Raw genomic sequence first — 16500 nt, forward strand, 5'->3', positions numbered from 1 at the left:
GGCACATAGTAGGTGTTAATCAGTATTTACTAATATTCCATTTGCTTATCACCCTTCCTTGCACGGAGCAAGTGTTCAATAGATATTTGCTGAGTGAATGAATGACTGGATAAAGTATGCTGCCACCAGGTGGCAGTGGTACCTCACTAATAGGGATTGAACCAAAACCCAGGGACTGTGCTTGGAGAGATTCATTGAAACTCCCTCCGGAAGTCCCAGATGCACAGTATGAAGAAAAGAACTGAACTTCTTTCTCCTACCCCTCCTTTTCCTCTAATCTCTGCTCTCTCTCTACTGTGATGAACCTTTTCTCTTTTTCCTACTGTATTACTCTGCTCGGGCTACCATAACAAAAGACTAGGTAGCTTAAGTGACAGACATCTATCTTCTCACAGTTCTAGAGGATTGAAGTTCAAGGTCAAGGTGTCTGCAGGGTTGGTTTCCAGTGGGGCCTCTCTCTCGGCTTGTAGATGGTCTCTTCTCTGTGCATGCACACAGGGAGAGATCCTTGGTATCTTTCCTCTTCTTGTAAAGTCACCAGTCATATTAGATTTGGCCCCTACCTTTATGACCTGATTTAACCTTAATTACCTCCCTAAGGGCCATATCTCCAAATACAGTAAACATATGAATTCGGGGGGGGGGGACGACACAGTTCAGTCCATAACATCATGTTTATTTCTAATCTTTATTTTTGTACTTCTTACCAATGTGACTTTTCTTTCTTATTTCCTATCCTCATCCCCATCCCCCAACCTTTGTATGGCTTTTCTAGGACTGGTTGTACAGGTTGTAAACTGAACAACTCTGAGGGTCACCATTCATATCATACTCAGCATATATTTGTATATTATGACCGTGCTGAGACAGATGGCAGTAACACGTCTTGACGAAGGGAAGTCTTTTTCTAATTCACATGAAGTGGTAGCCTCCCTCATTTCCCTCTGTTGTCTTACTTCCCTCCTCCCCATCACTTTCTTTCTTCGGCTTCCCTCCTTCTTTACTCTCCTCTTCAGGCTGAACCTGCTCCATGTTCATAAAGAGATGATGTAATTCATGACACCATATGTTTGCTCAGTACCTTGGGGGAGCCAGGCTCTGTGTGAGTGCCAGAGGGTGCTCCCTATCCTTGCATCTTTAAACCAGCCAGTCCTTCCACATCCAAGAGACTGTTACCCAATGGAATGAGCCTCCAACATCCTTGGATCATTCATGGTCTACACTTACCTTGGAGCAGACATTAGAACCCAAGCATGGAGGGGGAGAAAGGAGGCATATAGTATTATGATGTAAGCTAGCATTTACTAAACACCTACTATGTGCTGCACACAGTTCTAGACCCTCTCTATGTATTACATTTAATCATCAAAACCATGCTCTCATTTTGTAGCTGAGAAAACCAAGCTGCAGAGAATGTGGGAGAGACTCCTACCTGTTACCTAATTTTCATTTTCTCTTCCTTTCTTTAAATAATAGAAGCCCATGAATTTCAACCAGGTCCAGGGCTGCCCAAGAAAAGTCACATTTCTCAGCCTCCCTTGCAGTGTGATGTGGCCGTGTGACTAAATTCTGGCCAATTGGATGTAAGTAGAAATGACATTTGCGAGTTTAGGGTTCCATTCTTAAAAGGAAGCTCGTTGCTCTCTGCGTCCTCTTTTCTTTGTCCCCAGGCTTGGACGAGGATGCGGCAGTAGTGAGCCAGCTTTGCCCATGAGAGCAGGCTGGGAAGGGCACAAAAGGAACCTGGTCCCTGGATGAGTTTATGGCACAAAGCCACATGCCTGCCCTAAAGCTACCTTTAGATTATTACGTGAATGAGAAATAACCTTCTATCTTACTTGAACCAATGTATTTGGGGTGTCTTCGTTACAGCAGCTTAGCCTATATTGTAACAAATATGGAGAGGTTAAGAAACATGCCCAAGACCACACAGCTAGTAAGTGGCAATAAAAGGATTTAAACTCAGGTAGGATTTGAATCCAGAGCCCAAGCTCCTAAGCAGTAACTGGACAATAATGTCATATTCCTGCCAAAGTTCATAATCTCCAGGAAGACAGCCTCCTATGTTGGGCTTTGAAGGACAGTCCAGTGGGCTCTAAAACACCATTTGTATAATCTCCTCGCTGACTACCTGAAAGCCCTATTATTTTTCTCTTCACTGAGGCATTAGCAATCTGGTTAAAATGTAAACACAAGGTGGGAGCAGCATCACTGAAAGCTATTCTCTCCTTTGGACCCCTTTGTACTAGTTAATTCCTCAGACTTTCTGGCCTCTCAGAGTTGAGACAGAGTAAGACACGGGACAGATAAAATTTGGTGGAATGCTGTGAGGGAGATAGGTAAAAGAGAGGATGGGGGGGAACAGATTACTGTGAAAGAAAACAGAGAGAACCTTTGCCTTGAAGGAAGGTGTGATAGAATAATATTGCTCCCACCCCAAAGATGGCAACGTCCTAATACCCAGACCATGAATATGTTACTATACATGACAAGAGGGACTTTGCAGATTAAGGATCTTGAGATGGGGTGACTATCCTGGATTATTTGGACGGACCCAACCTAATCTCAGGGAGCCTTATCGTCACCAGCAGAATGGCGATTCCTTGATTCTTGTCCTGTCAAAGAGAGAGAATTCAGTAAAGAGACATAGAGCAGTTTTAAGTAGCAAGAGTTTTATTAAGCAGAGCAAAAGTACACTCCTGAGAAAGGATGAGAGTGAGCTGTCTGGAAACCAGAAGTAGCCCCGCAATGGGGTAGAGTTGGCTTTTTTAGAGTGGCGGGTCCCTCCCTGTATCCTGTGTCATTTGACTGACAAGTTGATTGACAGCTTGAAGTTACATAACTTTTCTCCTAGTGCACAGGCGCTCACCCATAAGCATCCAAGTGAAACCCACGGGGGTGGGAGGCACATAACTGCAATGCTAATTTATTATAATTACGGCATAATGAACCCCGGGTCACCTTGAGTCACGCTTTAGGTCTTGATGCACCTGCACCAGCCTGTGCTGGCAGTTTTATCTTGTTTGGTGCTGATATGGCTGGAAACCTAGTGGTGGTCCTTGACTACAAGAAGGGAGGATCTCTGGGCATGTTCTGATCGCCAGTGTCGAGGTGGGGGAGGGAAAGATGACCCCATCCAAGATGGGGCGGGAACCCGCTCATGTCTGACTAGCTACCCAACATTATAAGGGAAAGAGGAAAGCAAAAGAATGGGAGTCAGAGAAGGCAATATGACAACAGAAGCAGAGGTCAAGAGAGAGAGGGAGAGAGACTTGAAGATGCTACACTGCTGGCTTTGAAAAGGGAGGAACGGGGCCGTGAGGTAAGGATGTGGGCAAGTCTCTGGAAGCTGGAAAAGGCAAGGAAATAGATTCACCCTTAGATCCTCCAGAGGCATAAAGCCCTGCCGACACCTTGATTTTAACCCAGTCAAACCCATTTTGGACTTATGACCTCCAGAACTGTAAGATAATAAATACCACCAACTTTATGGTTGTGATATTGAGATTTACAAGAAAAATGTATATTTGGTCATTCAGATCAGCAAAATATATTTCACATACTTTTGGTCTTCCTTCACAGTTCCTGGCTCACAGCTCCCCAAACCCTAGGAATTTCCCAAGTGTTGCGATAAAGGTGTCTTTTGTTACGTTAATGAGTGGCTTTCTACCTGTGGATGAGCCAGTGAAGCCAATCTTGTGATCAGAGGGTGGGAACTTTCAGTCCACCCTACCTCTGGGGAGGAGAGAGGAGCTGGAGGGTAACTCAATCACCAATGACAAATGGTTTAATCAATCACGACTATGTAATGAAGCCTCCATAAAAATCCAAAAGGGTGTGATTCAGAGAGCTTCTGGGTTGGTGAACACGTGGGAGACTGGGGAGGGCGGTGTGCTTGCAGAGGGCATGGAAGCTCCACACCCTTTCCCCATGCCTGACCCCATGCATCTCTTTCATCTAGCTGTTCCTGTGTTATATCTTTTTATAATAAACCTGTGATGTAGTAAGAAAAATGTTTCTCTGAGTTCTGTGAGCCTCTCTAGCAAATTAATCAAATCCAAGAAGGGAGCCGTTGGCATCTCAAATTTGTAGCCAGTGGGTCAGAAGCACAGGTGATAACCTGAACTTGCCACTGGTATCTGAAGAGGGGTGGTCAGTCTTGTGGGACTGAGCCCTTAACCTGTGGGACCTGATTCTATTTCTGGGTAGATAGTGTCAGAATTGAGTTGAATTGTAGGACACCCAGCAGGTGTCTGGAGAATTGCTTGTTGGTGTGGGAGCATGACCCTCCCTCGGGTATACACACATTGAAATTGGGTCCAGGAACCCAAAAGAGTGGGAATTTGTTAGAACAGCAGTAGGAAATACTACAAAGGAATGTGGTTGTCAGAGTCCCTGCTGGAAACGAGTGGCATACATACAGGGCTTAAGTAACGAAAGTTAAAAGATTATATTTTATGTAGGTATGGGCAGGGTTAAGAGCACAAGAAAGGGATGAGGACGCTTTAAGGGATTAATAATATCAGGAAGCTGGTACTATCGTGAGGCCTGAAAGACAAGACGTCACTGGAGACCAGTGAGAGCTAGGGTCACAAAGAGGCCGCCCAACAGAAGCTGTGGCCACAACGGTGGGGCTATGGGTGGCAAATCCTCCAAAGGTTTCCGTTATATATAATAATCTCTGATGGTGAAGAATTCTTCATAAAAGACTTCTGTCCCAGAGATTCACAATGAATTCCTAACTCATCCTCTGAGGCCCAACCAGATAATGTTAACAGTTGACTTAATGAGGAAGGAACTCCATTAGACCTGTTTATTTGTGTGACTTTAACCCTTGATCTAGCTTTTACTTTGTTTTGAATATGTAAAAAAGCTCTTAGTGATTACGATTTATGCTTCTTCTTTCAACAGACCTTTTTAATGGAAAAAAAACATATAAATGGAGCATAGGGTATAAAAAAGAAATGCAGTTATCCATGCATGCAAAAACCCATCTAATTGGCAGACGCTATAAACTGAGCACTGCCGTACACCTCGGGACAGTGACCCATATTTCAGGCAAAGTAGCAAGGGGAAAATTTAAAGTTCCTCTAGTTTTAATATAGTAGTGGTTACCCTAATCTCACAAATCATACCCAGAATCAACTGGGAGAATGTGCAGAGGGGAATGGGTGCTTTGATCTTTTCATGGTTTCCTTCTCAGTAAATAAACTTATATTTTCAAGCTAAATCTCATCTTGCAATTTCCTGCCAACTTTAGTCCTCTGTATAGCTTACCTTTGCTTTTTCTACTTCTGGCCTTGGGCATTCAACAACACTTTACTTTTTTATTTTCCAAGATTTAAATTAAACATTTTAGAGAAACAAGGCATGTGATAATAGTCCCTGCAGCCCTCCCATGACATTAATTTGGGCCTCTGTTTTCTCTCAAACTTTCAATTGCCCCCTGATTTATACTAAATACAGCTACATTTGAAGATTTAGATGTAAGTTAAGTGGAAACAGCTTGATTCTTTAAAAAAAATATATAGTAAAAGTCAGAATAACATAATTACAAGGAAATTGGAAGAACAGACTCAATTTTGTCACCAGTAATTTTTAGAATTTGTTAGACTGTCATTTGTTATTACTCTGTTTCCACTTTTTCAGCCAGAACAAGTTCTAACAAATTTGACTCTATTTTTGTAGGTGAAATCAATGAATTTAACATAACTTTAAAGAAATTTAAAACACAGAAAAATTACATAGTGGAATCCTATTCATTTGGAGCCTACCTATACTTGCCATGATTTGGATATTAATTGGTTCAAAGTTTTCTTTTCCAGTCCATGGGGGAATGAGTTTAGTAGGAAAATAATGTAAATAAGATTTCAATCTATTTAAGAAGTCAAACGGCTTCCAAGCACTTGAAACTTTGATAGTGTTAATTTTCATATAAAGCAATTATTTTGATAATGACAAATGATTATCAGTGTTCCTGACTTCACTGACATTTACATAGGATTTTGTAGTTCAAAACATTTTTGTGAGTCAGAATTTTTATTCTCACTATATAGAGACATTCATTCAACAAATATTTTATTGAGTATTTACTATGTGCCAGGCATCGATCCAAAAGCTGAAAAGAAAACTGTAGGCTTAGGGGGCTTCCCTGGTGGTGCAGTGATTGAGAGTCCGCCTGCCGATGCAGGGGACACAGGTTCGTAACCCCGGTCCGGGAGGATCCCACGTGCCTCGGAGCGGCTGGGCCGGTGAGCCATGGCCCCTGAGCCTGCGCGTCCGGAGCCTGTGCTCCGCATACCGAAAAAAAAAAGAAAAGAAAAATGAAACTCAGAGGGTTGAAAGTAACTTGCCCAGGGTTACATACCTAATAAGTGGCATAACCAGAATTTGGGTCATCTCAGATTAGAGGGTGCCCACACAGCGTCTAAAACCAATTATTTCCATTTACTTTGCTGCCACTAAAGCCTCACCCATAGCCCTTCATTTGCACCGCCTGGACACTCCCTGAAGCCACTAAGTTTATACTAACAGGTTTGCGAGGTGGGCAGACTCCTTAGATGATCTTGAAAGCAGAGCAAAGGCTGTTCCCTGGAGGGGAAGGCAAATCCCTTTGCTCCCCTCTGGACAGATGATTTAGAGAAAGGCCTCTGCTCTCTCCCCAGGGGTTCTGCTTTTCACCATCTGTGCACCAACCACTGAAGGGCAAGTGCGGAGGTGAAGTTCCATTCACTTCCTGCCAGCTGCTGGCTCCTCCTTTTGGACTCATCTCGAATTGTTTGCCAGACCAGCCAATTAGTCTCCTCACCCTTCCTGAAACTTTTCAGGGAAGCAATGTCACAACCAGCGACCCCCTCCTTATCCCACTTCTTCTAAACTCTGTGATTCTAGTACCCGCCTGGGGGAGAAGCTAATTTGCACATGACTCTTTAACCCTTCCTTGAAAGACTTCCATTACACACACACACACACACACACACACACACACACACTCACTCATACACATCCCCCCCATCTACAACCTGATCCGAGACAGGAAACAAGGTGAGAGGATGCAGTATTCAAGAATGCATTTAAGGGGCTTCCCTGGTGGCGCAGTGGTTGAGAGTCCGCCTGCCGATGCAGGGGACACGGGTTCGTGCCCCGGTCCAGGAAGATCCCACATGCCGCGGAGCGGCTGGGCCCGTGAGCCATGGCCGCTGAGCCTGTGCATCCGGAGCCTGTGCTCTGCAACGGGAGAGGCCACAACAGTGAGAGGTCTGTGTACCAAAAACCAAAAAAAAAAAAAAAAAAGAATGCATTTAAAAGTGAGACATAATTTCAGATGGATTATAATTTAAAGAGAACACAATTCTGTTTAAGTACAGTGTGAAAGGAAAAACACAGTCCCTATATTTCCTGATCCTTACTGCAGAACACAATAAAGACTGTTTTCTAATTTATGGATTCATTAGGATGAAAGAAATCTCATGAGCATAAAATCAAATTGTTAACAAATTATTAATTTAACAAATTATCTTTATTAGAAAGGAGTATAATTACATTGTGAGATCCTTCATCCCCCAAACCCGGGATGAATGGTTACCTTCCAGGCTGGGCCAGTTCTATTTATGGAAACACAACCTTGTGATTTGTACTAGGGTTTTTCACCTTTACATCTGCCTGATGGCCAAAGTAGATGTATTTGTTCAGGATATCCATTTGAATGCTGTGTCTTCTCTGATACCTGAGCAAAATGTCCGTAGCATAGGCTGGGCCGAGTGCACAGATGCTCCAACTCCGTGGGCCCTGGGGGCAATGGAGAGGTGTTTGGAGGGTGAAGCTTTCTGTGGGGCGGGCCCTGTGCACAGAGCAGTGAGTGTATTTGTGTTCCTCCACTTCTCTGCTGTCACGACCACAACTTCTTTGCATTCTATGATTAGTGTTTACGGGGAAGAGTGAAGGGCGCAGGTTGAATTCCCCTTGAAGGTTATGTTACCGAGCAGAGCAGGGGCTGGTGTGCCGAGGCGTAGAAAGCCAAACTCTGAAAGCGGGTGTTTGCAGCAAAGTTAAGGTTTATTTGCAGGGAACCAAACGGAGAATGGGCAGCTCATGCTTAAAAGACCTGAACGTTTTTTGTTTTTTTTTTTTTTTTTGCCGTACGCGGATCTCTCACTGTGCACAGGCTCCGGACGCGCAGGCTCAGCGGCCATGGCTCACGGGCCCAGCCGCTCCGCGGCACGTGGGATCTTCCCGGACCGGGGCACGAACCCGTGTCCCCTGCATCGGCAGGCGGACTCTCAACCACTGCGCCACCAGGGAAGCCCCAGGCAAGGGTTTTTAAAGACAGTTTTAGGATGAGTGATCAGCTCGTGGACCTTCTTCTGATGCGTTGGTGGGGAGGTAACAGGGTGATGTTTCCGGGAATCTCAATCATCAACCTTCTGGTTCCAAGCAGTCTGGGGTCTATAGGCTTGTGGTCAGCATTTCGTCACCATCCTCCACCTGAGGGGCGGTGGTGGTGGGGGTCTTCGTTTCTGCAGAACAACTCAAAGATATGCTTCCAATTGTCATCTATATGCCTGCAGGAGGAACTAGGAGTCCCGTGACTATTGTCCTAATCATTAACTGCTTGACCCTGCTCTTTGGAACTCAGGGAAGGCCTAGGAGACTAAAGCCTTTTTCTTTCTGAAAACAAGAAATGGGGAACACGGAGGTGCTTTTGTACCCAGGAAGGCCCCATAGGGTCCTGTTGGGTTTCAAACCCCCGTTTTCTTTGATACTTCTCAATCCTGAGGGGAACAGGGGTGGGGCAAGGAAGGGAATACAGTGTGGGATAGAGAGATTAATCATAAACTCAGTAAGGGAACTTGGTTTTGGGGGCTCTCGGCTTCAGTTGGGGTGGTGGATTAGACCTGGACCCAGGATGAACCACCCTGTAGACAAGTCCACCCTGAGGCAAGCCCATTTTCACACAAATAAAATCGCAGGACTGTTGTATCGCAGCGGTACCACCTGCATTCTAGTGCAGTGCCTCCTTGCAAACACACACCCAATGCACATTTGCTGCATGAGTGACTGTTAAACTCTGTGCCACCCTGGCAGCTCCAACAGTCTCAGGAGGATCGTCCTCTTGTTCATTCTTTTTCTTGCATCCTTTACCGTAAGGGGCATTAGCTCAACACCTGACCCCCAAATCTTGAACAAAGGGGCCAACCCTCCCACCTCTGTTCAAAGCTGGGAAGCTTCTAGTTTTGCGGTGAGCTGGGGACCCCTGTTGGCAGCAAAAGAATAAAGGAAGCGGGAACCAGCTGGAAAATAAAACTGCCTCAAGTCACTGCAGGAAATAGCAGCTGTCTCCAAAAATGCAGTTGCACCAGATTTTCTAAACAATGAGGAGGGTCAGTCTCTCTAGAGAGGAGAGTCAAGGGTTCCTTTGAGAAGGAACTAACTCCCTCTGTAAATCAGGAAACCTCAAAGCAGTCACTGGCCAAGGGGAGGCCCGGTACCTCCCCAGAGTGATTCATTTGCTCCCACCGAACCCGGAAGTTGGGCACCTTCCTGGAAAGCCTTCCCTTTCCCTTCTCCCCAAGAAGCAGGTCTACACCTTTCGCAAGACACCCTTTGGTGCCCGGTGACTCCTTTCCCGATTGATTCACAGCCTGGCAGCTCCTGCCTCCTACCTGGTGAGCCCTGGCCTAATGTGCACCCTCTTCCATCACCTGGAGACACATTCATCCTCACACCTGTCTCTCTAGAGCCCTTTAATTGTGAAGCCTTCCATTGCGCAAGCCAATTAAAAGCGTGCAAGGAGGCTTGTAAGCCGGTTCTGTGCAGGGCTCTTGCATTTCCCTCCTTCCCCTCACCCAAGCCTCACGGCGGGGAGCGCACCATTTTTGAAGAGACCAAAAGTAAGTTGCCGAGGTTGTTTAATGGGTTTGGGGTTTTCTTTGGGGGTGATGAAAATGCTTTGGAACCAGAGAGAGGTGGTGGTTGCAGAGTATTGTGAATATACTAAATACCACCGAGTTGTACACTTTAAAAAGACTAGTTGTACGTTACGTGAATTTCACCTCAATAAAAAATTTAATTGCTTTTCCCACCAAATATTGGCCCAGATTCTCAGGCAAACAGGTTCCGGGAAATACTGTAAATGGAGGAATGGGAGCTACGTTGGAGGGAGGGAGTGGGGCTTGCCCTTCTCTGGCCCCAAGGCAGAGGCTAAGAGGGCAGGGAAAGCAGAGAAAACACAGCCGGCTGCCTGCCAAGCGTACGCATTCCCCCGTGGGGTGGAAAGGGCTGGGCTGGGCTGGGTGTTTCATCACTAAGGCGTCAGCTTGCTGTTGAGATAATGCTACCTGAAGGTTTCATTATTACAGAATGACAACAGCATTTCTTTTTTTGTGAAGAGTCCCTTTGGGTTGGTGATAACCAGTCATTAGGGTTCCCTCCAGTAAATCGTCCATCCCACAAACAAACACTTGTGGAGTCTGAGAACCAGCCCCTAGAAGAGTTTAAAGGCTAATTATCAAATAAAGAAGGCAGAATTCACAGAGGATCCCCTTCCACTTCTGCCTTCAGTGGAAGCTTCTGGAGGTATCCTGCACCAGGGTTCAAGTTGCCAGAGAAGATACAGGGTGTCCGTCAAATTTGAATTTCAGATCAAGAAAAAATACTTTTTAAGTGTAAGTATCTACAGTGCAGTATTGGGGACATAATTATACTTAAAAAAAAAAAGGTGCTCGTTATTTATTTGAATTTCAAATTTAATGGGATGTTCTGCATTTGTATTTGCTAAATCTGCTAAATCCTACTTATGGGATTACAGACGACCCAGGCTATGTGTTCAGAGAATGGACAGTCTCCTCCAGGGACACGCGATCTCCCCACCAGCTCAGGCCCCCCCAGTGATTATGCAGCTTCAAGTACCACAAGCCTCAAATTTGTAACAAATGGCTGGCGGCTGGTTTTGTTTGTTGATACCCTGCCGGGGGCAGCAATAGCCCCTATGATTTGCACCAGGTGGAAGCCTGCCTGCAGCAACGAACCTTCCAAATGGAAATAAGCTGTGATCAGGTGAAATGGGAAGAGGGTCAAACTCAACCCACTTCCAAGCAGCAACCCAGCTCTGCAAGAAGTGCTCTGTGCTAGCCCAACCCGTTTCTGGTGGGAAACTTCCCAGAAAGTTGCTGCAAGTTGGGCACCCTGGATTTTGACACTCTCCTCCTGCTTTTGTCCTCCTTGGTTATGCTTAGGCCATGAGTGCTAGGTGATGTCAGGAAGAAGTCTAACCACGGTGGAAAGTTCTTGTAAACAGTTAGGAACTCAACACAGCCTGGTGATGCTACCCTGACTGCAAGCTGGTCAGCCATTATGAAGGCCCAGTCGCCTCGGCTCGGACCTAGACCCCGATACTGGACACTAGCAAGAGAAGAAATCTCTGTCGGCTTCTAAGCCCTGCAAATGGCTGCCAAGACTGGTAATAAACAGCACCCTCCCACTTCATCAAGTCCACCATTCAGCCCCGGTGCTTCATTTGCTTGAAGATTGAAAGAGAGAGAGAAAAAAAAAAAAAGGCTTGGCTCTCATGATGGAGCTCACACCTGTGCCCAGCCTCCCCCGCGAAGTTCAAACAAATCGGCAGCAGCCTGGAGCAGCACTCTTGTCATGCATGTCTCCCTCACGGAGGCAGTTGGCCAGACCCCCTGAAACACACAATGCCTTGGCCCTGGCTCAAAAAAAACCCACCGACATTCACTGCCGACAATGTCCCCACCTACCGCCCGTCCCCACCCGCCCCTTCCTGGAAAGTGTGACGCGGGAGGGGTGGTGGGCGAACTCCAGCACCACCTGGGCCTCAGGAGCAGACCTGGACGCTGGCCCGGAAGCCGCCCCGGCCAGGTGCACAGACAGCTCCTCCGGGCCGTGCACGGGGGTGGGGGGGCGGCCCAGCCTTACGCTCACAGCTTTCGCTTCCTGTGAGGCTGTGCAGTAATGTCCTTTGGCTGGGGTCTCTCTGACCTCAGATGATATGGAAAACGGGGGCCAGTGGGTGAAATTGGGATGCCAAGTTGTGATATGCTACCGTCCGGCTTAGGGTGGGACACTTTGTCCCCAAAGAGGGAGGGTGACTTCCCACCCACCCAGGTCCAGCACAGCCTTCTCAGGGCCAACGGCCGTGCCTTCTCTCCACGTAGCTCTGAAAATACAGGCCACAGACTGTGACCCAGTCGCCGTTGTAGGTAATCCGAACCTGGCCTAGCGGTTCCTAACACTCGATGCTTTGTCTCCTGCTTCAGGAAGTCTTAACTCCCTTTAGGATAGCTGAGTTTTGGCGACTTTTGAGGGGGGTGGGTAGAAAGTATAAAAGCATACTTTCAGAGGTTTGCTCACGGAACGGTGTTGTGCTGAAAACTCACAGTGATTCCAGCAGCACCGACTGAAATCCTACACTTGCATCAATTTCCACTAATCCAGAAATCTCTTCAACACAACATGTTTCTCTCAAATGTTTCAAACTGGAAGTGACTCTATCACATCTGCCCAGTGAGACACAACACCCGTCGGCCTCAGGCAGATCCCAAGGGGAGAAGAGTGGAAGTGAAATTTGACTCACTCAACATGGTCCTTAAAACAACTACACAAAACAACCCCTTAAATAGTAGGAGAACGCGATGATAAGACAGACCTTCCTTCTTTCAGAGGCTCTGCGGGAGTAACTGAATTTCCTACTCAACACAATTCAGATTTCTGAAGTGATACAAGAGAGACTATTTCTTCTCAGGTTTTCTCTAGCCAGCCTTTGTGGAGGGTGTTTTATGTGCCTCTTGTCAAGTTTCTCTTCAGCCTGGGGCTCCCTATCTGTCATTCCCCTGCCCAGGAAGGCTCCAGCCTGGAGGATTTTCAGGCTTCAGTTTAAGTGTCCCTTCCTCAGAAATTTTTGCTGACCACCTCCTTCAACCTTAGCTCAGCTTCTCCTGTTAGAATTTCTTTTTTTTTCTTAGGAGTTGATTTCTTTCTTTCAAATTAATTAATTTATTTATTTTTGGCTGCCTTGGGTCTTCCTTGCTGCGCGTGGGCTTTCTCTGGTTGCGGCGAGCGGGGGCTTCTCTTCGTTGAGGTGCGTGGGCTTCTCAGTGTGATGGCTTCTCTTGTTGAGGAGCACGGGCTCTAGGCGTGCCAGCTTCAGTAGTTGTGGCACGTGGGCTCAGTAGTTGTGGCTCAAGGGCTCTAGAGTGCAGGCTCAGTAGTTGTGACACACGGGCTTAGTTGCTCCGCGGCATGTGGGATCTTCCCAGACCAGGGCTTGAACCTGTGTCCCCTGCATTAGCAGGCGGATTCTTAACCACTGCGCCACCAGGGAAAGCCCTAGAACTTCTTATTCTTCTTGTTACCATTAGAACATTTACCACAAATTGTATTTTCGTACTTAATTGTATGATGATACATTTACCATACAGCTCCTTCCTAAGCAATAATCTCCATAAAAGCAATGTTATGGGTTGAATTGTGTTGTTGTTGTTATTATTATGTTATGTTATGTTATTATGTTATTATTATGGGTTGAGCAATGGCCCCCCAAATATGTTCCATCTGAATTCTTTTTTAAGATATTTGTTTATTTATTTATTTAACATCTTTATTGGAGTATAATTGCTTTACAATGGTGTATTAGTTTCTGCTTTATAACAAAGTGAATCAGCTATACATATACATATATCCCCATATCCCCTCCCTCTTGTGTCTCCCTCCCATCCTCTCTATCCCACCCCTCTAGGTGGTTACAAAGCACCCAGCTGATCTCCCTGTACTCTGCAGCTGCTTCCCCCTAGGTATCTATTTTACATTTGGTAGTATATATAAGTCTATGCCACTTCCTCACTTCGTCCCAGCTTACCTTTACCCTTCCCCGTGTCTTCAAGTCCATTCTCTACGTCTGAGTCTTTACTTCTGTCCTCCTTCTAGGTTCTTCAGAACTTTATTTTTTTTTTTTAGATTCCATATATTTGTGTTAGCATACGGTATTTGTTTTTCTCTTTCTGACTTACTTCACTTTGTATGACAGACTCTAGGTCCATCCACCTCACTACAAATAATTGTTTCGTTTCTTTTTATGGCTGAGGAATATTCCATTGTATATATGTGCCACATCTTCTTTATCCATTCATCGGTTGATGGACACTTAAGTTGCTTCCATGTCCTGGCTATTGTAAATAGTGCTGCAATGAACATTGTGGTACATGACTCTTTTTGAATTATGATTTTCTCAGGGTATATGCCCAATAGTGGGATTGCTGGGTCGTATGGTAGTTCTTTTTTTAGTTTTTTAAGGAACTGTCATACTGTTCTCCGTAGTGGCTGTATCAATTTACATTCCCACCAACAGTGCAAGAGGGTTCCCTTTTCTCCACACCCTCTCCAGCATTAATTGTTTGTAGATTTTTTGAGGATGGCCATTCTGACCGGTGTGAGGTGATACCTCATTGTAGTTTTGATTTGCATTTCTCTAATGATTAGTGATGTTGAACATTCTTTCATGTGTTTGTTGACAATCTGTATATCTTCTTTGGAGAAATGTCTATTTAGTTCTTCTGTCCATTTTTGGATTGGGTTGTTTGTTTTTTGACATTGAGCTGCATGAGCTACTTATACATTTTGGAGATTAATCCTTCGTCAGTTGCTTCATTTGCAAATATTTTCTCCCATTGTGAGGGTTGTCTTTTCATCTTTTTTATGGTTTCCTTTGCTGTGCAAAAGCTTTTAAGTTTCATTAGGTCCCATTTGTTTATTTTTTATTTTATTTCCATTACACTAGGAGGTGGGTCATAAAGGATCTTGCTGTGATTTATGTCATAGAGTGTTCTGCCTATGTTTTCCTCTAAGAGTTTGATAGTATCTGGCCTATAAAACTTTAATTTTAGGTCTTTAATACATTTTGAGTTTATTTTTGTGTATGGTCTTAGGGAGTGTTCTAATTTCATTCTTTTACATGTAGCTGTCCAGTTTTCCCAGCACCACTTATTGAAGAGGCTATCTTTTCTCCATTGTATATTCTTTCCTCCTTTAGCAAAAATAAGGTGACCATATTTGTGTGTGGGTTTACCTCTGGGCTTTCTATCCTGTTCCATTGATCTGTATTTCTGTTTTTGTGCCAGTACCATCCTGTCTTGATTACTATAGCTTTGTAGTACAGTCTGAAGTCAGGGAGCTTGATTCCTCCACCTCCGTTTTTCTTTCTCAAGATTGCTTTGGCTATTCGGGGTCTTTTGTGTTTCTATACGAATTGTGAAAATTTTTGTTCTAGTTCTGTGAAAATGCCATTGGCAGTTTGATAGGGATTGCATTGAATCTGTAGATTGCTTTGGGTAGTAGAGTCATTTTCACAATGTTGATTCTTCCAGTCCAAGAACATAGTATATCTCTCCATCTGTTTGTATCATCTTTAATTTCTTTCATCAGTGTCTTATAGATTTCTGCATACAGGTCTTTTGTCTCCTTAGGTAGGTTTATTCCTAGGTATTTTATTCTTTTTGTTGCAGTGGTAAATGGGAGTGTTTCCTTAATTTCTCTCTCAGATTATTCTTCATTAGTGTATAGGAATGCAAGAGATTTCTGTGCCTTAATTTTGTATCCTGCTACTTTACCAAATTCATTGATTAGCTCTAGTAGTTTTCTGGTAGAGTCTTTAGGATTCTCTATGTATGGTATCATGTCATCTGCAAACAGTGACTGCTTTACTTCTTCTTTTCTGATTTGGATTCCTCTTATTTCTTTTTCTTCTCTGATTGTTATGGCTAAAACATCCAAAACTATGTTGAATAATAGTGGTGAGAGTGGGCAACCTTGTCTTGTTCCTGATCTTAGTGAAAATGGTTTCAGTTTTTCACCATTGAGAACAATGTTGGTTGTGGGTTTGTCATACATGGCCTTTATTATGTTGAGGTAAGTTCCCTCTATGCCTGCTTTCTGGAAGGTTTTTATCATAAATGGGTGTTGAATTTTGTCAAAAGCTTTTTCTGCATCTATTGAGATGATCATATGGCCATCTGAATTCTTGCAATATGTGAGCACTGCATGGGAAAAGGGACTTTGCAGGTGTGATTAAGGTCTTACAATGAGGAGATTTTCCTGGTTTATCCAGTTTGGCTCAGTGTTATCATAAGGGTTCATATAAGTGAAAGAGGGAGACAGAGGCAGAGGCAGATGTGATGATGGAAACAGAGGTTGGAATGCCGGGATCACTGGCTTTGAAGGTGGAGAAAGGGGCCATGAGCCAGGGAATGCAAACGACCTCTAGACACTGGAAAAGGACAGGCAAGAGATTCTCCCCTGGAGCCTTCAGAGGGAACAGAGCCCCATTACACCTTGATTTTAGCCCAGTGAGACTCGTGTCTGATTTCTGACCTATAGTACTGCAAGAGAATAAATCTGGGTTGTTTTAAACCACTAATTTGACTTATGTAGTAATTTGTTATGGCTGCAATAGGAGACCAATACAGTTATTATTATTATTATTTAATA

The sequence above is a fragment of the Kogia breviceps genome, chromosome 12, assembly GCF_026419965.1.
Source record: "Kogia breviceps isolate mKogBre1 chromosome 12, mKogBre1 haplotype 1, whole genome shotgun sequence".
NCBI lineage: Eukaryota > Metazoa > Chordata > Mammalia > Artiodactyla > Physeteridae > Kogia > Kogia breviceps.